The 24,538-nt window shown below is 36.3% G+C and overlaps 1 protein-coding gene across 1 annotated transcript in view; it reads right to left on the bottom strand.

The window, feature by feature from the left end:
- The window catches only part of LOC125898743 (uncharacterized), a 233,730-nt gene that overhangs the window by 190,684 nt on the left and 18,508 nt on the right, over positions 1 to 24,538 (bottom strand). The gene's annotated exons all lie outside the window — the stretch shown is intronic.

The following is a 24,538-nucleotide window of genomic DNA, read 5'->3' as shown; positions in this document are numbered from 1 at the left end:
CGCCGCCATCATCAAACTTTCCATAAAGTGGAGTTTTATGGCGCTGAGCTGGTTAATGGTTCACCTGTGGACAGGTGACAGGGGGAAACAGAAACAACAAACAGGCCTCCTTATCTCCTCCTCCTCCTCCTCCTCCTCTTCCTCTTCTTATTGTTCTTTTTCTTTTAACCTAGTTTCTTGAAAAGCAGGAAAAACTCAGATCATTTACTTTTAGACCATCAGTGCTGGAAATCTTTATTTTTCTACTTTCTGTTCTTTGAATGTATTAATACTCGTCGCTGTTCGGCTCTTTAACTTTAATCTTCTTCATGTCGTTGTGTAACATGTGACAGTCTGATTTCAGGCGCTTCAGGATCTAAAGATTTGTTCTGAATTGTGTGTGAACGCTGCAAATCTTTCCCAAGTTGTACACAAAAATTACTTACTATTATTTCGTCCACTTTTCCATCCACACAACTCCTTCCACGTTTTTCAAACCTCATTCAAACATGTAAACATTCAGCTCAGTTGGGACGTGATTCCTTGTGATCTTTTAAAATTTATATCTTTTATATTGTAAGAAATATTCAGCATTTTTTTAAGGCTTTTTCCCCGTCCAAATGAAAGGGTGGAATGTTCAAATCTGACATAAATTCAAGTTTTTTTTAAAGCATTTTCAGCTCCGATCTCCTCGTTCATACATTCATTAAAACTTTAAAATGTTTCACATCTTTCATACACTCTGGGTTGTATTCAACTTTAAATCATATTTAAAATCTTTAAAATATTCATACTTGTTTGGAGCAGTAAATGTAGCTTTTTCAAAAACAATTTTCCCCTTTTTTATATCATTGGTGTGATTCAACTTTTCATTTCCACACAGCAATGTTACATCTCATTACATTTTTATTATGTTTAATGTTGCAGGTATTTCACTGCATGTAGGGAAAAAATGGCTTAATGTTCATTTTGTAAAAAATAAATCTAAATTGAATAAAAGAATGTTTGACAATTAAAACTATAAAAGAAAATACTGTCACAAAAAGATAAATTTTCAAAAGGAAAAATTAGTTGTCAACCTGATAATTAATTCATGTGTGTCAGGTTGGAAAAAAATCTAAATATATCAGGATTAATTTTAGGTTGGTCAGGAATAAATGGTTTTGTTGCTTTAATTTCAAGATGAAAATACAACAAAAATATTTCAAGTGAATTGTTTTTAATCTAAAAATTAAAAAGTTGTTAGGACTGGCACAATCCTTTAAAAGTAAAACATTTCAAGTGAATTCTCTTTAATCTTATCACAGCTATGTCAGATAAAATAATTTTTGAGGACAAAAATAACTTTTAGGTCAACGTGAGTAATTTTACTGTTGAAAAAGAAAAACACATGAATCTACAGATAATACGTTATAATTTCAGCTCAGATCTCCTCATTCATACGTTCACGTCCATTCAGACTTTAAAATATTTCACATCTTTCATACATTATGAATATTAATCAACTTTCATATTTACTTTTTTTTAAAATATTCAAACTGGTTTGGAGCAGTAAAATCAGCTTTTTGGAAAACTTTTCACTTTTGTTTTTACATTATTGATATGATTCAATTTTTCACTGACATTCAAACTAATTAAACTATTCCAGCTACTTCACTTCTTCTTACACATGTAAGTTGGTTTTGCAGTGACGTCAACATTTTTAATTTTAATGTTTATATACTTTATTAATCCCCGGGAGAAAATTACAACAAAAACATACAAGAAATATTCCACATCTTATTTTTACATCACTGGTTTTATTCAACTTCTCAAACTAGTTCAAACTTTTCCAACTGTTTCAGGTAACTGAGCTTCCTCCTTCCTACTAATTAGACCTATTTCCACATTTTCAACTGTCCCTATAAAACCTCTCCTTTTTCAGCCAGCACTGCAGTGTAGCGTCACCTTTTCAGCACGCAGCTTTCTCTGGTTGATTATTGATGATGTCATTGTCTCAGGTGTTTGTGATTTGAACTCTCGTTTAATTGGATCTTTCAGTCTGTTGCTTTTTAACCAAACATGCCGACAAGAACTGAAAATGTCCTCTGCAGTATTTTATTTTCCCTCCACGTCTGTCGACTGTTTAGAGACTGACAACTCAAACTCTGAGGTATTCAGTTGCATCTTTGTCGTATTTGTCACATTGACCAAAAACAAAAGTTATTCAACTCTAATAGAATAATTAAAAATAATAGATATAATGTGTATTATTATAAATTATATAAATAAAGTCTTTTTATTTACATTTAAAATAATTTCTCAGGGTGTTTTGTTCATTATTACTGTATTATCATTATTATTATTATTATTATTATTATTATTATTATTATCATTATTATTATTATTATTATTATTATTATTATTATTAAATCTTGTTAGTGTTAACAACTGTGTCTTAACAACTAAAAAAATTAATTAGTTAAAATGTTAATCAAACATTATGCAATGTAATTTTAATATTCATATCAAATTCAAATTAACATGAAAAACATCTGTGTAAATATGAAGTTTTGGTCATTCTTTCAGACTTAAAATCATTGTTAAATTTCACTGTAACTTTCATATATTTATAAATTTATAGAAATATCTTCATGTCATATTGTTTTGTTTCTGTCTGCTGTGGTTTCGTTTTGAGGACATTTTCTTTGTCTTTTGTAAAAAAAAAAAACAAAAAAACAAAAAAAAAAACATTCAGGTGCGTTTAAATTAAAAACCTGTCAAACCAAAAACTGAAAACAATCACAGGACATAATAATGAGTCTCTGAATATTTAGTTTTTTGTGTGTGAATGTGTTTCTTCTGTGACTCTTTCAGACTCTGATAATATCTTTAATTTCACTTCACAGCAATGTTAAACCTTATTTTACATTTTTATTACGATAAATGATGCCTTTGTTTCACTGCATGTAGAAAAATAAATGGTTTTTAAGTTTGCAAGGAAGAAAATGTTAAAATAAATCTAAATTAAATATTAGAATATTTGACAAATCAAACCATAAAACAAAATACAGTTACAAAAACATAGCCTACATTTTCAGAAGGTAACATCAGAGATCGACCTGATGAATTAATTCACGTGTCGGGCTGAAAAAAATATGAATATATGTGAAGATTAATTTTCAGTCGGTCACAAATAAATGGTTTTGTTGCTGAGAAACTTTACTTTTAACAATGAAAAATAAATAAAATAAATAAACTTTATTAATTATTTATTTTATTTCTTTTTCATAAATCAATAAAGCTGAATCTAAAACTATTTATGACAATTAAGAATATTTATGAGACAAAAGCTGATGATAACGTCAATATAACGTCTATCAAACACTTGAAAACATAAACACTGTGTGTGTGTGTGTGTGTGTGTGTGTGTTATTGAGGCTTTTATGTGATTTTACTGCAGCAGACAAAACTAAATACTCATCAGTGTAAAACAATAAATCCATAAAGACACAGATAATTCCTCCTCAGACATGAGGGGGGGACAGAAGGTGGACCAGGGGATGGACGACATTTATTTATTCATCTGTTTATTTATTTTTAATATGTGAAATTTAGTATGGAAGCCATTTTGATTAGGGTTAATAGTTAGAATAATAATAATAATAATCATCATCATCATCATCCTTGGAAAAAAATAAACGAGACAATAAATATAAAAATAAATGTAAATTAAAAACAAGTTGAGAAAAAAAAGTGGAATAACAAAATAAAAGTCCCCTGAAATAAATGAAAGTCGACTTTTGAAGAAATGTCTTTCTTTAAAGAATAAAAACATATTTATTTAGTTATTTATTTTCTTCTAAACTGTATTGACTCATATTTATATTTACATGTATGTTATAGATATAGATATAGATATATATAGATATAGAGATGTATATATATAGATATATTGCCTCAGTTATTAATTTCAGGATTTATTGCACACCTTCATTTATTTATTTACTTAATCTTGACTTAAGTGACATCCCGTATTTCAGTTCAGCGGATGAGCGTATTGGTAAATAGTATCTTTAAAGGATGACTGCAGGTTTCCATGGTGACATACAGTGACATGACCTTTGACCCGTGTCTATCAGAGGCAGCATGTCCTGGTGTCAGCAAGAAGAGACGTGTCTTGTTTTTCCCACCGCTCAAACATTTATTCAAAGCGAGAGAATGGCGAGCTTGGCGCTGACGGCGTCCTCGTGTTTACCTGCAGGGTTTATGGACACGTTCACACGCAGCGACGCTGTAAAGCCATGAGAACCACGACACCTCGCCAACTGTACGCTGCTTCTCAAAAATGATTAACCTTTACGGCCTGTGCTCGTCTCTCACCGTCATAAAACATAAAGAGACTCGCATCTTTAAAAAAACATGACTACTCAGGAAGTGACCCGCACGTCACCGCTCCGTCTCTAAAAACACTTTTTATTATTTAAATCTTTGTTTTATAAACGTCTGACAGAAAACTGAGAAATTAATTTACAGGTGCAAAACTACCTTTCTGATTTGAGTTTAATGGCTGGTTGTTTGTTTTTAAACCAACTCAGATCATTTACTCAAAGACTGTGTTTAGTTTTTAATGTTTTTGGATTTTCACGTTCAGAATCTGCTTTAACAGCCAACAAGGTTTTAACACATACGAGGAATCTGACTTTAGTTGTTAATCTTCACAAAATACACAGAACAAATGAACAGCTAAAAGACAAGGACAAGGAGGTGACGTAGGTTGGTTAACAAAAAAAAAAAAAATGGATGGGCGTTGTCATGTTTTCTACTTACGGTAAGGTTACATACACCAAAGTACATAATGTGACAACACCCAACCTATGTAATTGTACGTTAACATAAAGTTCCGCAGGTTGGTTTAAAAAAAAACAAAACAAAACATGGTTAGACGTTTTCACGTTATATACAGAGCATAAAGTTACATACTTAATGTGAAGTTATGTACGTAATGTGAAGTTACGTCAGTTGAGTGTACAAAAAAATATGGTTGGGAGTTATCACATTATGTACTTAACATAAAGTTACATACACTTAAGTACATAACGTAACCATGCCCACCCATGTGATTTTTCTACACCCAACCTATTAGGTAACTCTATGCTAAGTACCTACCTTTTATGTTAAGTACATAACATCACAATGCCCAACCATGTTTTTTTCTACGCACGCATAAAGTTACGTAAGTTGGGTTTAGAAAAAACACGTATTTGCGCTTTGTCACGTTGTGTACTTAACGTGAAGTTACATAGTTAAGGTAAAGTTACATACTTAACGTATGATTGTGTGGGTTGGGGGTAGAATTAGGTATTGTCACATTAAGTACTTCACGTAAAGTTACGTACTTAACATAAGGTGACGACGTACCTTAAAACAGTCTCACAGGGGAAAGTCTTACGTTTGTTTTCAGCGCCCCGACCTCCCTCCTTTTGCTCTTTATACTGATTCTGTCCTTACTCCTGTCGGCACATTAGTCATGTGATCACAGCCTTCGTGATTATGTGGGCTCTATATAAAGGTAGGTGTATAAAACTGACGTTAAAGGAGCTATATGTAAGAAATCTAAAGCAAATAGTCGTAAAATCCTCCTAATATGTCACAGAGACTAAGGAATAATGTTCATATAACATACTGATCTCACCGACAACAATAGTACAGCCAGAATATTCGCATTTAAAAAACATTTTTGCAGTCTGCAAATCATGTTTATGTTTTGAATTTGTGTTTTGGCCTGTTGCGCCACCCACCGCCGTCTACCAGTCACACAGTCAGTAGAGTCTCAGCATCAGTTACAGTTACGACTGAGCTACAGCAGCACGGCAAGCAGCATTAGCAGTGTCCCGGTACATAGCATTAGCAGCCGGCTCCTCCTCAGCTGTATCCCGGCAGCAGCGTTAGCAGCAGAGAAGGTGGACTTGCTCGAACGGTCCGCTGGAAAACCGAAGATCAAGGACGCGGCGACGCGGCCCTGCCATGGCAGCCGTCTGTGGGCAAACAAATCAGTCTCCAGCGTGCCGCTGTCCAGCAACCTCGAATCTGCAGGGGAGGGGGGGCGGACACGACTCGCGGCAGTATTTTGAATTTGAGTGCAGTAACCGTTTTGGCCACATTCTTACATACAGTGCCTTTAACATAAAGTTCTGTAGGTTAGTTCAAAAGAGAAATCATGGTTGGGCATTGTCACGTTATGTGCTTATTATAAAATTATGCACGTAAGGTAAAGTTATGAACTTAACGAAAAGTTACATTGTTGGGTTTAGAAAAAATATATAGTTGAGCATTGGCATGTCATTAATCAGTTCAATTGTATTTATAAAGCCCAATATCACAAATCACAATTTGCCTCACAGGGCTTTACAGCATACGACATCCCTCTGTCCTTAGGACCCTCACAGCTGATCAGGAAAAACTCCCCAAAAAAACCCTTTAACGGGGAAAAAACGGTAGAAACCTCAGGAAGAGCAACTGAGGAGGGATCCCTCTTCCAGGACGGACAGACGTGCAATAGATGTCGTACAGAACAGATCAGCATGATAAATTAACAGTAATCCACATGACACAATGAGACAGAGAGAGAGAGAGAGAGAGAGACAGAGAGAGAGAGAGAGATGCAGGTAATGACAGTAGCTTACAACAACATTATTGAAAGTAATAATATTATAGTTATAGTTCTGGTTACTGTGGTACAATATGTTGAAAGTATGTATTAATATCTGGCAGTATACATGTGTGACAATAGTCATATGTGTATAATAACAGTAGAAGTATGACTAATGACTAATGTCATATACTTAACGTAAAGTTCCATACACTGAAATACATAACGCAACTACATCAAACCATGTTGTTTTTCTACACCCAACCTACGTAATTTTACATAAACATGAAGTTCCGTAGGTTGGTGTTAGACAAAACAAAAAAGCTATATATATTTAACATAAAGTTACACACTTAAAGCTATGATCTGCGTTTATAAAGACGATGAGAAAGATTTGAAAAAAGCATGAAAATGAAAAATGAAATATTACCTGTTCAACAAAAACTCCGTTGTATCAGCATCACTTTTCAGGCCCAGATTTTGCCGGAGCTTTCTCCATCGGTCAAAGGATGACACGATGTTTACTCTGCATTGAGCCCTCAATTTGTCGCATTTCCTCTTCGTTTACTTACGCTTCCTTTTGGCCTTTGCCGGTGGGGCAAACAGAGGCCGCTTGCTGCTGTCGCTCTCTTTATTTTCCATGTCGAAACTTGTGTAGCTGAATCGCTCAGGGCCTTACAAACCGCTCATACTTTCAAATGCGGAGGGGGGTTGGGACGAGGCGGGACGAGGAGCAGAGGAGTGTCAAAATGGAGCGAGGGGATTGGACGGAGGGTAAGAGAGAGAGAGTGCAAATTTGAGCAAGGAGTAACTCCCATGCAGATCGGAGGGCTGTGATTGGTCAATTTCTTTGCAGGCCTGCAGCCGCCAGAGAGAAGGGATTTTTTTGGTTCCTTTTGCTCTTCACATTGTGTAGCTAGCACTATTGGGCCTTAACCACCATCTAAATGATGTTAATAATAATGATCAGTCTTTCTAAACGTAGACCATAGCTTTAAGGTGAAGTTATGTACTTAACGTAAAGTTGCATGTGTTGAGTTTAGAAAACAAATATGGTTGGGCATTGTCACGTTATGATCTTAATGTAAAGTTATGTACACTTAAGTACATTTGTATTTACATAACTTTTTGTAAATATGACATAGATATACGTAGGTTGGGTTTCGAACTAATATGTCATCTTCATGGTGCCCGGAGGATCAGTGCTGGTAACTATAGTGATGCCCTGACATTTCCTCTAGCGCCACCTGCAGGTCCAAACATACTGACACACTAAACTAATATTGTGAACATGCTGACGTTTGCATTCAGGTTTTATTCACCCAAAAATAAAGACAAACTAAAGTGTGACAGAATCTCAGTCTGTTTATTCAGAATCAGTCTGACTTTGTGGTTTTGGTGCGAAACAATAAAAACAGTAAGAAAAAAGGAAGTGCTGAAAAAATCAAGAAGAAATTTTTCAATAAAATATGAACAAAATTTTTAAATTAAAGAGTTGTGTAGTTTTTATAATAATAATAATAATAAACAGAGACATTTTAACCTGTGATCCACCTGCAATATTCAAATGTACAGAAACAGTTTTATAAAGTTCAGATTCAGAATACTTTATTAATCCCCGGGGGGGAATTGTTTTTGTTCCAATGCTCCGTGCAAAGTAGAAATAGAAATACAGCACAAAATAAAGTTAAAGTTAAATAAAGTCAGGATTTATCTCAGATATGTTCAACACCAAAATAAGCTTAAACATGAGCAGTAATAAAGCCGAGTGTTTATGATGACCTGATGTAACAGTGACATTTAGCGTCCTTTGTCTCCTTCAAACCTTCCTGGTGTCAAAACTCACGCTGCATCTCTGAGGCGCCCGCTCACACTTCACAGGTGCAGTCTGGGTAAACAATGGCGGGAAGCGGGAAGCCAGGAAGAGTCGTCCCCGCTGTCGTTTGCATGCTTTAGGAGAATTAGCATCTTTAGCATGAGGTGGCTTCGGGGTCGTGACCCCTGAACACAGTAAGACGCAGGTTAATAGGGCTGTTAACGTGTCATCGAGCTGCCTGTGTGTGTGTGTGTGGGGGGACGGGGGGGGGGGGGGGCTGGAGTTATGAGATTATTACAAGACAAACACACAGAGTCAGATTATGGATTACAGCAAGACGACTGCAACACAGCGGCTGCTTTCATCTTTGTGAGTGTGTGTGTGTGTGTGTGTGTGTGTGTGTGTGAGCTAATCACACAGAGAAAACACACAGAAATCATTTATTGCACTGAGGGATGGGCTGCTTTAACGGAGAGTGTGTGTGTGTGTGTGTGTGTGTGTGTGTGTGTTGACATTAGATCAGGCTGCAGACTAATTACTGGAGTGTCTCACATCAATCAGTCAGAATATCTTGATGAAAAAAGATTTGTCAACTGGCTGAAAATTTATTATAAACTATTTCAAAGCTTAAAAAAATGTTTTTAAGCAAGAACAGCAAAAATTGACTGTTTTTTAGTTTCACAAACATTTCATTTGAATAATATTAAGACCTGTAATGTATTAATCAGAATCAGAATCAGGTCACAGACAGGAACGACTTCCTGTGGCGCTCTGTGGTGCATTTTGGTATTAATGATAACGTAAAGAATCGTAATGCGTTAGTAAAAAATGTTAACTGTAATGTATTATCAATAATGTCAACAATATCAGTCCGTAATTAAAATAATCATTGGTTAATAGTTCATAACGAGCTCAAACAACAGTAACATCCTGATTTTATATTAATAAATGAATCTGAATCAAAAACAGTTTAACAGTCACGGGGGAAGTTTTATACTTTTAATACTTTAAATGCATTTTACTGATTAAACTTACATTTACTGAAGGAAGACTTTGATAGAAGACTTTTACTGTAACATGCTCATGTTTAACCCAAACAATGTGTCATGTGACTGCAGTTGGTTCAGATCCAGGTCAGAACACCTTCTCACCACAAACCAACCGCACCAGAGTTCCTTTGTAACCGGACTGAGACCACCTCTTCAAGAAGGTCTCAGTCCGGTTGTTTTGGTGTGTTCACACCTGAGTGTGATTGCTGCGTTCATAAATGAACTGTACCTAACAGGGCAGGTGTGAACACACCCTTAGATGTCAGATGATCAGGACTTCACAAACACATGATTTTTACCTCAGTTTAAAACTGAAGTCAAATTGGAACTAATCTATCATCTTCAGACTTCAATAGTAAGGTTTCCTTTCAGGTAAAAGTTTATTAAGTACTGAACATCTGATTGGATAAATGAGACTCGGATTATTCTGCACCAGTTGTTTGTGACTGATAAAACATTCTCATTTTGTGTCTCTTTGTTTGAATACGAGTTGAAATATTTTAAGTCTGGTAAGTGTCGGCACACTGACTCCAAACATACAGAAATGACTCTCTTTAATCATTTTCTCTTTATTTCTGCATCTCTAAGGGATTAGTTTGGTGCTTCTGTGTTTGCAGCTCTCGGACATAAATCTATAAGTTGATTGGGGTCATAACGAGGACACGAGCATCACATAAAGCCATAACAGTGGTGACGGCACTCCATGACTTCCTTTTACTTTTTCATCAGTTAACTATTGACTGTGTTTAACAGCCTGCAGGACGGAGAGGTTTTCAGCTTTAAAAATCAAACATTACATCTATGTGATATTAAATAACTTAAATCCTATTTATTATTTACATATGTTACGCTCTGTTAGGAGACCTTGAGTGTTTTGAAAGGCGCCTTTAAAGTATAATGTATTATTATTATTATTTATTATTATAATCCTATTTAGTTTCCTTGATAGAGACAGACATGTGATAGATAATAAAACCACACAGAAAACTGTGCTTTAAAGCCTAATCTTTGTTTTATCTTCAATTCTGGCATCTTTTTTAAGAAAGTATCTAAAATAAAAAAACAAGCCTCTTCTCTTGTGTCAGTCAGAAGACAATAATCTGAGAGATTTTAGTTAATAAATCAACCTGAAACTATAAATGATCATCCAAAAGAATCAACAGGACATGTGAAGTTCCCCAAGGCTCAATCCTCGGGCCTCTGTTGTTTACAGTGTACTGTCTGCTTCCATCAGGCCAAACCATACAAAACCTTAAAATCAACTCTCTATGCCCAAAATTACCAACTGAAACAGACCGGCACGTCCTCACTGTGACCTCGTCACATGTCCACGTTTGGTCATGGACTTTCCACGTCCACATATGACGTCCAAGGTACCCTGGGTGTGTTGGTTGTTGACGTTCTGGGACGCCGTGTCAACTTCAGCCTGTTACATGCATTGTCTGTTTTCAAAATACACTTCTGTTTTCACAGGAAATGTACAGTTTGCATACAGTCTCTTTCAAAATAAAAGCACTACGTCGGTACAACACCACCAACTGATGTTTTTTTCCTTCAACAACACACACACATGGTTGGGTTTAGGAATAAAAGAACAGGGTTTGGCTTTACAGTCTTACGGGAAGTGAACGCCGGCCTCCTGGGTGAAAGTCAGTGGTTGTTGGATCCGTCCACCACCCCTCACACCTGCCCTACTTGGACTTCCGCCACCTTAACTTTTGTTGTTGTCCTGCCATGTTTCCCCCTGACGCTGCCGGGTTCTGGTAAACAATACCGGCCACATATCATGACGAAGTGAAAACACGGCTTTTTTCGTTGGTGTCTGATGCTGGAATTCACTGACCAAGTGCTGGTATTCGATGACTTTGTAGTGAGACTGTGTTGTTATTTTACTGCTATTAAAAACTAAATGAAGATTTAGAAGAGATTTAAAAAGTAGCTGCAAAGATTAGTGACTGTAAACGTGCTGCTCCATGTATGCATTTAACCAGGTAAGTCATGAAGAAGAAGAAAAAGGAGGAGGAGGAGGAGTCTATCTGTGGGTCTTCTGCTGTTGCCTAACATGAACTTGGAGAGGAGTCAGAGTTCTGCTATGTCGTGTCGAAACCTCCGACATTATCACCAGGACGAAGGTTAATGAGGGGGAAAGGTAAGGCGGGCAGGACACACACACACACACACACACACACAGAGTCGTGTTGCCATCACTTCCTGGAGACTTTTTTTTACCTGAAAATGTGATAATTAATGGGGACCTGTGTTTGTCCCCATAAAGAAGAAGAGTCCCCACAAAGTGTGAACAGATTAATGTCCCCATAACACATATACACAATTGAGTTGTGCACCAAGAGTCATGAATCCTGTGATTTTAATGTAACTAAATATTTCTTAATTATTTTTATTTAACAGAACAATAAGAACTACCTCTGTCATTATATTTCTCTCATATTATCTTATATGAATTCATCACGTTGCATAAAAACAGTATTTTTGACTCATGGTCATGGATGTTTGTGAGAAGGCAGAAGATGTAACATCGTCCTATCTGACAGAAACTTCATCTTCCTTCTTCCAACATATAAATATTCAATACAGTAAGCAGTACTGCATGGTGGGAGTTATCAGAGTCTCAGAGACACAAACTATAAGAGACGTTTTTAAAACTGACGATTTATAAGGAAAAGACTTTTAAAAAATGTTTAACATGGTGACTTTTGTTGTGGTCACACCTTAAATGCACATTAAACGCACATTAAACACACATTAAACACACAAACACATTAAATGCACATTAAACGCACATTAAAAACACATTAAAACACATTAAACACACATTAAATACATTAAACTCACATTAAAAACACATTAAACGCACATTAAACACACATTAAACACACAAACACATTAAACTCACATTAAACACACATTAAACACACAAACGCACATTAAACACACATGAAATACACATTAAACACATTAAACGCACATGAAACGCACATTAAAACACATTAAACACACATTAAACACACATTAAACACACAAACACATTAAACTCACATTAAAAACACATTAAAACACATTAAACACACATTAAACACACATTAAATGCACATTAAACACACATTAAAAACACATTAAACGCACATTAAACACACATTAAACACACATTAAAACACATTAAACGCACATTAAACACACATTAAACACACATTAAAACACATTAAACGCACATTAAATACACATTAAAAACACATTAAATACACATTAAACACACATTAAACACACAAACATATTAAACACACATTAAACACACATTAAAACACATTAAACGCACATTAAATACACATTAAAACACATTAAATACACATTAAACACACATTAAACACACAAACATATTAAACACACATTAAACTCACATTAAAAACACATTAAAACACATTAAACGCACATTAAATACACATTAAAAACACATTAAATACACATTAAACACACATTAAACACACAAACATATTAAACACACATTAAACACACATTAAAAACACATTGAACACACATTAAACGCACATTAAACGCACATTGAACTCACAATAAACACACATTAAAAACACATTAAACGCACATTAAACACACATTAAACACATTAAACACACATTAAAAACACATTAAACACATATTAAAAACACATTAAACACATTAAACACACATTAAAAACACATTAAACACATTAAACACACATTAAACACACATTAAAAACACATTAAACTCATATTAAAAACACATTAAACACACAGTACACACACATTAAACACATTAAACGCACATTAAACACACATTAAACTCACATTAAACACATTAAATGCACATTAAACACACATTAAACACATTAAACTCACAAACACATTAAACGCATATTAAACACACATTAAACTCACAAACACATTAAACGCATATTAAACACACATTAAACTCACATAAAAACACATTAAACACATATTAAACACAATTAAACACACATTTAAAACACATTAAAAACACATTAAACTCACATTAAACACACATTAAACACACATTAAACTCACATTAAACACACGTTAAACTCACATTAAACACACGTTAAACACACATTAAACACACATTAAACATGGCTTAATAGAGACAGTTTCAAACACAAATCAGCTTCACTATAACTCGCAGCATTCACAGACAAACACTTGTCTTTATCTGGACACATTTTCCCCACAAATACAACATGCTAACGTTATTAGCACAAGCCTATGGCATTTTACATTGTATAAATTAGCCTAGCAGCTAGCAGAGATTTGCTCTGCTCATATTTCAGCCAGGATAAATCACACACAGTGTGTGGAGGCTTTATTGTCTTCACAATTTATTGTTTCTTATCTGTGAAATTAAAGTAAATCAAAGCTTTGTTTCCACTGAGGGAAATGGTTTCAGCTCACAGAGACAGACAGGAGGTCTGCGTCACTGTGATTCAATTCAGTTCAATTCAATTTTATTTATAAAGCCCAATATCACAAATCACAATTTGCCTCACAGGGCTTTACAGCATACGACATCCCTCTGTCCTTAGGACCCTCACAGCTGATCAGGAAAAACTCCCCAAAAAACCCTTTAACGGGGAAAAAACGGTAGAAACCTCAGGAAGAGCAACTGAGGAGGGATCCCTCTTCCAGGACGGACAGACGTGCAATAGATGTCGTACAGAACAGATCAGCATAACAAATTAACAGTAATCCACATGACACAATGAGACAGAGAAAGAGAGAGAGAGAGAGAGAGAGAGAGAGAGAGAGAGTGATGTGTGGTTACATCTCTGCGATCTCTGATGCACGTCAGGCTATAGTTTAGGATACAGTGTAGGTTCCATTTCGACGCAGAGCCTCTGCCGTAGGTGCAGCATCAATCGACGCAGAAGTATAAATCCTGCATTACTTGTTTGTTATTTAAATATGAATGTGTTTTCATGAGTGACGTCAGCAGACCTGTTGGGACGTTTAATAAAGTGTTGATATGATTTATCTGTTTATCATCTTTGAGGAATTCTACAAACTTAATACAATTTTTTTTCCAGATTTTGGTTGTTTTTATCCAGTTATTATTTAATCACACAGATTCCCTTAAAAATACAGAAATGAATGCAACAAAAAGCCTGTTTGTTTGTTTGTGCTCTTTTATTTATATTTACTCTGCTATAGTCTTTATAAATGATGCACATTAACAGTAAGAAATGTGTGCTGGTTTGTGATATGTATATCAAAACAGACTGTGAAACTGAAGGCAGTAAACAAACGCTGACTGATGTCGTCACGACAATAATATGAACCTGACTTTATAGAAATAGTGGAGCTGATAAGGGGCGACACAGTGAGGTCTATCTGATGTAGGTTAATGGGGCTGCAGCAGTTTACTGTGTGATGAGACAACAATCTGTCTGACTGATAGACTCTAATCACCCCGTTCATAAAACTCCTCGATTCACCTGATTCATCGCCTACACACACATATGTAGTATTTATAACCTCACATTAAAATTATCACACGTTGTTTTTTTTCCCAGTTTTTTTATTTTGTTATAGTCTGAATTATTTAAAAGTTTTATATTCTAATTTTTCAAGTTGTTTTGCTTGTTTGTTTGTTTGTTTTATTAAAAACTGAACTGTTGTTTATGTGGAAAATATCTGTAGAGTGCTCTCTCGCATTCATTTTTGTTGTTTAATTAGGTGCCATATTTTTTTTTAAGAATTCCTTTATTTCATATTTATTCATTACTTTTTTAAAGTTAGTGAGAATCAACTTCATTTTATTTATTTGTCCATTTTTTTACTTAAAGTTACGACTATTTTCTAGAAATATAATTAAAACTTTCTTCTTTTTTAAATGTCTTGTACCCTGCTTGTGTGGTTTTGTGTGTATGTATTCAGCACCTCTGATGAGCCGTCGTTCTTTACAGCAGGGTAACGCAGACCAAACCTCGCCGCTGCATTTCACAGGGTTTCGGGGGAATACCAGTAGTCCCTGTCATGTCTTCAGTATTATCTGCCCTTTACAGCGTTACTACCGTTCCAACACTGCTCCTTTACAACTCCACTGTTTATCCGCAATCAATGTGGCCAATACAGGGGCGTATTAGGGGCAGTAAGTATATTGTAAATGAAAGTTTATGGTAAAATGGCCCATAAACGTGCGGCTGTATAAGTCTGGATGAGCTGCTGCGAGGGATGATTCCTTGAGCGTTTATGGACGCCAGCGAGAGGCGAGAGTTATTTGCTCACTTTGTTGTCTTTTCCTTTTATTTGCTCTAATTATTGGTTCTGTCGACAGAGATGATGCAGTAAACATCTTTGATTGGCTACAAACAGATTTTAATGCAGCAGAGGAGGCGCTCATCACACAGCTGAACTTTTAATGTTCAGTCTGAACATTAAAATGAATATTTGGAGGTTTTTTTTTTATGAAGTGTAAGTGTAACGCTGCGTTCAGTTCAAGGTCACAGGGGTTTAATATTCAGGGTCGTCACTGTAGCGTTGTGCTGTCAACCATTTTGTTTTGGACAGATGAAATGTGCCCTGAAATGGCCGCCGCCCCGTCACATCGCCACGCTGTCATTGGTGTTTGGAGTCTCTTCTTAAACACACACTGACTGTTGCACTCACTCACACTGTGTGTGTGTGTGTGTGTGTGTGTGTGTGTGTGTGGTTTCCAGTAAGGACAGACAGATGTAGAACAGATATTGATATTGTTGGTATTGATAAGCACTGTTTAAAGTTAATTTTTTCCGGTGAACAGTAAAAGTGTTGAAGAGCAGACCAGATCAACTTTATTGATCCTCAGAGGGTGAGTTCATGTGTTGTAGCAGCACAAAGTCATAAATACATAAGATACACAGAGAAATTAGAAGAAGAAGAAATAAAATCAAAGGTTTATGCAACTAGTATAAGAGTAGAGGTAAGAAAGACTAATATACACTGTGACCAAGTTATAAAATAATGTTGTCTGTATTAATAAAGCAAAATAGAAATATAATACAGCCTAGTATATGATGTGATTAAACAGTATAACATGTTAACATAATGCAGTATACTATAGGGAAGCAGTATCATATAGTTAAGTAGTAAATTAAAGTTAATAAGAAGTGATAATGTGACAGAGTTCTGTCAGTACTAAGATCCACAGACTGACCCACTCTTCATGTTACACATTAAAATAAACTTCACTCTGAATTTATCGGTTACATAAGCTGATCCCAGTGTGTCAGGTTCGTACCTGCGTCCTCGACGTCCTGCTCTTTACTGCCGGCTGAACATTTGACCTGAGTGATAACAGCCGAGGATGTTGTTCCTCATTAACACGGAGCAGAGCCACCAGGCCTCAGCCATAAAACCTCTTTATATTTCCCACCGAGCTGCTCTGCACGCATTTACTGTTTCACAGTGTCAGAAACAAACTCACTGTGGATCCACACAGGTTTATAATAATGTCACAGCTCATGAACACGAAGCAGCAGAAAACACAGCAGATGTCTGAACATCATTTATTGACCTGGTCCTGATCAGCTGTTGCAACAGAAACTTTGTGCAACATATCAACACCAATCATTGATTAACAGTGATTTATCAGTACATTTTTGACCTTGTAGTTTTTCTATAGAGGACAGACGAAGACTGAGGAGTGTTACATTTTGTGATATAAAAATAATCATTGTTTTCATCACACACATTATATTAATAGAAAAATAATGATAGACAGCAGGAATGAAGTGCAACACAAACTTTTATGTACACCTCGCCAAAAGCCACTGTAGTCTTAAGTCTAGGTCAGACCAAGATTTGCAATGAGATGGCGTATTGATCATGAATGCAGTCCATCTGATGCTGGTTTTGTTTCATCACTGTAGCCAGTATCTCACTATCACTATCCTCATTCAGATTTTAAGAAGCTACAAATTATATTCAGCCACAAAATAAGTCTGAAAAGCTGCAAATCAGAACGAAGCACAGAGAGTTGTTGACTAGAGATGATACACCGTCTCAACAACCACCAGTTTTCACCCAGGAGGCTGGTGTAAAGATTGTAAAGCCAAACCCTCTTCTTTTTTCATAAACCCAACCACATGTGTGTGTTGTTGAAGGAAAAAACCTCTGCCGCTCTTCCACCACAATCAGCGTGTGTACGAAGGTTTTTTAAATATGTGAAAACCTGCGAAAAACCAACCCAGTCTCATCCTGAAGTGATCAAAAAACAGCGCTTGGTCAGTGAATTTCAGCGTCAGACACCAACGAAACAAGCTGTCATTTCACATCAGCATGATATGCAGCCAGACGCCGTTATTGCGGCATCAGAGGGAGGCATGGCGGGACAACAATGAAAGTAAAGGCATTGGAAGTGCAAGTAGGGCAGGTGTGAGGGGTGGTGGTTTAATACAACAGTTCAGAAAAAACCCTGTTACTCTGTTAACAGGCACAAACATCAGCCGGTGTTAATATATGAGCAGAAATTATTTAACTTAGAGCACATGTTAACAGATGCTTGTTTGGGACTTAATTTTCAATCTTGTAGTTTTATTTGCAGAATATTTCAGTATATTTATTAATGTTTTGTTTTAAGCCTGAAAACTGGAGACAGTGAAAACGTAGATTTTAGTGTTAGGTGAGACTTTATAAACCAGCTCTACCTGATGTTTGTATCTCCACATGTCTGATCTCTGGAGGTGAATCCTCTTGCTGTCGTCCATCACTGCTATCAGAGCTCATCACGCCTCCTCAACAAACATATCTGCGTCTCTGTGGTGAAACCTTTTTTACTGCGTCCAACCCCCAATAAACTTTATGGTGGTGAAGAGGCCGAGCAGCTCTGCTCTCATTACGCTCTGTTTACCCAAAAATGAGACACGAACACGGCCGTTGCTACTCACAACCTGGATCCAGTCCCCGCTGTGTTCACATAAAGATGTGTAGATGAAGATTTCCTCTTCAGGAAGACAGGTTTTTATTTTCAGTCACTAATCTTTATAGATCTTTATAAGCAGGCAGCAGAAACAGGACTGCACAGACATTTAAACTTAAAAATTAAAAAAAAAAAAAAAAAAAGACTAATGTGAGCATAACAAAGAGTAATGTCAGCACCTACAAAGAGTGCATCGGAAAAGGGCTACGTTAGCATAAAAAAGGGTGATGTTAGCACAACAAACAGTGACATAGCATTTAAAAAGAACGTTAGCATAAAAGAGAGTAATGATAGTATTAAAAAAAGATGAACATTGGCATGAAAAAGAGTAACAAAAGCATAAAAAATGAGTTGTGTTATCATTAAAGAGATTATGATGGTATTAAAAGAAGAGTGACGTTAGCATAAGAAAATAACATTTGCATAGAAAACAGAAAAACAGAAATTCAAATTTTATTTCACAGCTTGGTTAAACCACAAAGTGGTACAACAGAAAGCATTCTTTGCAATCTATTTGATTTTAGAAGAATACTGACTGTGACTACTGGCAAGTTTGTTGATGAACTGCAGCTAATGAGCTAATAGCTAACATGCTAGCAATCTGGGTACATGCTAGCACTAGCAATAGCCCTCTCAGTCACTTTATTTTTCTCTGTACTGGGCTATTTACTCTCCCCAGCATTTCGTTTTCATGATCGTACATAATTACATTAAGAGTAAGTGACAAGAGAAAAAAAAAAAAAACCTCTGATATAGCTAACGTATTAATTGACATTTAGCCAGCTTGTTAGAGTCAAAGTTTGGACTACTGTGCTGTTATGTTTGCATCCCCTGGTGAGCTGTTCAAGCTTTGCTAACATCAGAAGCATAGATTTTAATAATAACTAGATACCAGACGCCTTTTCATTCCAGTGGAGTTGCTCACTTGGAATATATACAGCAAAAAGGTTTTCTAGCTTCTGGATTTACTTTCATAGTAGTTTTTCATAAACAAAGTACAACTTATTTTTCTTACACAAAACAAGTGACTTGAGGTAAACGGTTTAATGACCCTCTGATGGTTTCAGTTTGTGTCCTGGTTTCTAACGTGTTTGATTTTTTTTCTTTTTATGGTTATGGGCACACTGCCATCATTCCTCTTTATATAACATATTGCAGCTTATCAAGAGTGAATCAAGTGGAGCTGGGAGTGTCTACTATCTCTATTGAACTTTATAAGTGATGCTGTTGTTGACTTTTCCTCTGGTAAACTTCATTTTAACCTTCATTGCTGTACCTCAACTGAACTCTGAGGTCGAGGTGAATCGCTCTGACCTTATTGGACCAGAAAAAAAAAATCATACATAAGAAATGTAGTTTACGTTTTGTCACTTTGCAAACGGATTTTCACTGACCTTCAATTCTCTTCTGGGCAAATGTGTTATATCAGGGGGGTTTTGACACCAAATACTGACAGTGTGGCTGTTGTACCCATTAAACCTGACGTCCAGTTTAATAGTTTTAAAGGTTTATCAGACACGTGACAACAACCAACAACACTTTGTAATAGTCAAAGACTTGATTATATGATTCTGGAGAGTTATCACAGTGACACTTATTACATTTTTTCATCAAAACAATCATAAGATAAAATGTAGTAATACAACATGCATGAAAGTACTCTAGCGGCGACATTGTGCAGTGTGCCAGCAAAAGGGGAACCTGGTTCCACTTAATAGCAGGCGACCCTGCATGGCACCCGCTGTTTCCCTGCCTGCAACGTTTTTATTGACCTCTATGTGGATGAGTGACTGGAGAATAAGATGACGATGTTTCGAGGGTTTTAATGAGAAAATTTAACTGACATTATAAAAGTGAGACATTACACCTCTGACAATGCATCCAAGGGAACACAACAAGACGTATGGAGTTCCACAGGGCTCAAACTTCAAGCCTATGTTATTTAACACATACACATACAGTACATGTTTCTGGTATGCAAAAGCTTAAAATCCACACTCAATTTGGCAACTGAAACATACTTTCTGACTTTTTTTTTTTCATATTTTACACTACTTTTTTTAGTTTTTGTTGTTTAAACTTGAAGGAATAGTTCATCCTGCCAAACTCCTCCCCTCCGTAATATTTCAGTCTGGAAACTGCCACAAATACGTTGACAAAATTGAACTGTTGTGGTGAATTTAGGAGAGACCCTGTGTGTGTATAACAGTGTGCTAGCTTAGCTAACAGGCTGCTAACTAGCTGACAGGCTATTGCCTGTGCTGATCATCAGATACAGATACAGAAAAACTTTATTTGTCCCCGAAGGGCAATTCAGTTCCTACAGTCCACCGACAACACATAAAACATTCACACAACATGATTTACAGTAGGTGTCAGAGGGAGCATGACATGAAGGAACCCTAACAACTACTGCTTAAAAAAGAAGCGCCTCAATATATTTCATCAATGAGTTCCAAGAATCAGAGATAAATAAATAAATAAATAAATAAAAACAGAGCCAAATAGGCCTATTGCACATAGCAGATAGTGAGTTTGTCTGATTAAAAAGAAATTGTTTATCTGTTTTTAACACATTGTGAATCTGGTTGATGTTATTCTGTTAAAATATGGTCATACAGTCAGATCGTCGTTATGACTCGTTCAGCCATTCATACATCATTTTAATTGAATATTTCACAGAATATACCGCCTACCTGTCAGCTCCTGTTTTTGTCATATTCCAAACTACTGGATGGTGAAAAACGAACAAAATTAGGTACAGGTAGTTTCTTTAAGGTTTTATCCATCCTTAAAGACATGCACTTCCTCACGTTGGACACTAGAGGCATCATCTGTATATTTACAGTATATCAGTCATATATGTGGAAACGAGGCGTGAGACTGGGTCGGCTGCAGAGCTCTGTACATAGCTCATATCTGCTGGCAACAGGAAAGCAGCCTGTTATCTATTTTAAGCGGATTTTGCGTTTGCGTTTGAAAAACCAGCACACGTGCGCTAACTTTGCTTGAGAAAAGGTTAAAGTGTCTTTTATCCATTTGTTGGCTTATTGAAATCCAAACAGTTTTTGCTTGATTTGTTGTGCGTGCATGTGCACAACATTCTTTCACAGGAGGATAATCACTAAATGCTTTGTTTAGTTTTATGAAAATAGTTGTGTCTGGATTCTTGTTTGCACTGATACTTTCATTCTCTGGGTGCTCCGCTCTACTTAACAAATTCACGTTTTCAGGCCTCAAGTTCAAGATGGCCGTCTGCCCGACTCCGTGATCATCCGACACACACACTGCTGATAGTCTCTATCAGAGTGAAGATAGGACTGTTGTTGGAGGCAAAATGGACCCAGAAGGACAAAGGTCTGAGTGAGGACACCTGTACACACACCTACACAACAGCAACACAGACCTACACACACACACACACACACACACACACACACACACACACACACACACCTACACAGTGCAGCAGATAGCAGGATCCTGTGCTCTGTTTGCCCAGAGTTCCTCTTCGCCCTTTGGACACCACTCCTCAACTGCTGCATCAATTAGCAAATACGTAGTGTGTGTGCGTGTGTGTGTGTGTGTGTGTGTGTAGGTGTCTTGTTGTCTCTGTGTCTTTGTTTCTGTCTCTGTCTTTTGATTAAAAACCTTCGTTCAGCAGCAGTTTTGTCTCATGAATCAGATCCAGAATCACTTTAAACATTTCTGTCACACCTTCGACACTCAACACTGTGAAATTCATGCAGAGGCTGCAGCAGCAGGTTAAACACACACACACACACACACACACACACACACACACACACAGAAATTAAAGCAGGTCTTGGTCGTCTGATAATAGACACTTTTAATAAGAGTATGAATAGCTGCAGCTATCAATTCTTTTAGTAATCAAGTATTCTGCCGATTAATCGAGTGATCAGATAAGAAATACTGCATCTTTTCATTAAGTTATTTTTGCTTTATTTAAGGGCAATAGTAATATAAAAGAGAAAATAAGAAAAGTCTCTGAAATGAGCAACAAATATTTCCTTTTTTTTTTTTTAAAGTTCAACATTTTTATTGCTGTACTTGCATCTTTGAGCAGAAATCCGGCACACTGCTCATGTTCAGCTTCACAATTTATTAGTAACACTAATGTTTCAGCCTTCCCGGACCAAAACATTAGTGTTGCTAATATTATTATTATATAATATTACGAGAATAAAGTCGAAATATTATGAGAATAAACTCATAACTTTAGGAGGAAAAGTCACAGATTAAAACCAGAAAGTCGGTAACATGGTATAAAAAGGGACAAAGTGTGTACACAGCAGTTCTGAAGTAATAACTAACTCATTACCAACAAGATTTCCAGTAATATTATTACATTTACAATGTCACATAACACATTACCACCCAGAATTAACTGTATAACCCCCAAGAGGAGGTTGTGTCGTATTTCAGAGTACATTTTACATGTTGTCACCATGTTCAGTTTGTTCCCATTCATAAAGGCTACCTAAACCAATGAATCTGGTTCTGCTTTACATCCTAAGTCTGCCTGACAGCAGTCTTTGGACGTAAATCTTGCTATTAGTTTTATGTTTTTACTTGCAGTCCTTGTCCGGAGAATTTTCATAGCGATGTGAATACTTTGTCCACGGGCAGCGTCATGTTTCACAAATGACTGTCGCTCACAGATAAATGTGTGATTCCTGCAGGACTGTAACAGACTCCTGCACAGAACATGAGTTCATGTCATTTGACAAATTATTTCCAGGAAGTTACAATATGTAACTGTAATATTTCGCAATAAATTACATTATTATCACCCCGCAGGCTTTTACTGTGATATTTAACCAAATTCAGAATTTTATTGTGAAATTCATGCAGGTAAATATAATGATTTTGCTGCTAAATCACAGTAATGTGGAGTTTAACTGTGAGATTACAGTGAAATAATGGTTTTACAGGAGCGTGCTACTGAATCACAGTAATATGCAGGTATAACTTCAGTGAGATCACAGTATGTCTGTTCACAATAACTTACTGTGAAAGTGATGCAACTAGTTGCCAATAATTTACTGCAAATGTAGAGTCAAATATTTTACAGTGTATCTGTACTTTTACTCGAGTGTGGCTTTCAGGGACGTCATCCAACACGAACAAACACTGGCTCTATTCGTGTCTTAACATTGACCACCGTATTCAAAGACCTCCTGACTGATTTTTAACATTAAACGTTTTATTCAGAGTTTTTCCTGGTGTGAATCAGCTGGTGTGTGTGTTTCTGAGAGGAAGAGACTCTGTGGATAATTCAGCTCCTGAACAATGAACACTGAAGGAATTCTAACCAGGAGAAGTTTCAGATGGTTGCAATCTGTAATCTGTAATCTGTAATCCTCACGACTAAACGTCACTAAATCCTCCTAAATCCTCCTGAATCAGACACACTGGACCTTTAAAATATTTAGTTTTCATCTTCAGGCCACTTCCACACTTTTAAGATACGATAATCCTTTATTAGTCCCACAGTGTGAAATTTGCAAAACAAACATGAGTTCACCAAAGTTTTTACAGAAAACACGATCATTTACATTCACAGACTTCCCATCATGCATTGTGTGAGAGTAAAAACTCTGCAGAGACAGTTTGTAGTTTAAAGAAAACAGACATGACGGGAACTTTCTGTTTGTCTTTAATATGTGTTACATGAAGGCAGCATAGTTTTACAATGTTAACATTACATATCTGAAAACAGAGACATAATAAAGTCTGATGATGAAATCAAAATCATTTACAGGACATTTACTGAGTGGAGCAGTCAGCTAAGGTGGATCTGACAGTGGTGAAAGAAGGACTTAGATCTTTTATCCCAGCATTCAAAATCCAGCTCAAGTTAAAGTATATAAGTTACAAGGGACGACCCTCAGCTATGGTCATGAGCTCTGGGTAGTGACTGAAACAATGAGGTCACAGATACAAGCGTCTGAAATGAGTTTCCTCTGTAGGGTGTCTGGGCTCAGCCTTAGAGATAGGGGGAGGAGTCAGACATCTGGAGGGAGCTCGGAGTAGAGCCGCTGCTCCTTCATGTTGAGGTGGTTCAACATCTGA

The sequence above is a fragment of the Epinephelus fuscoguttatus genome, linkage group LG12, assembly GCF_011397635.1.
Source record: "Epinephelus fuscoguttatus linkage group LG12, E.fuscoguttatus.final_Chr_v1".
Classification (NCBI taxonomy): Eukaryota; Metazoa; Chordata; class Actinopteri; order Perciformes; family Serranidae; genus Epinephelus; species Epinephelus fuscoguttatus.
This window is presented reverse-complemented; position numbering and strand designations above follow the sequence as displayed.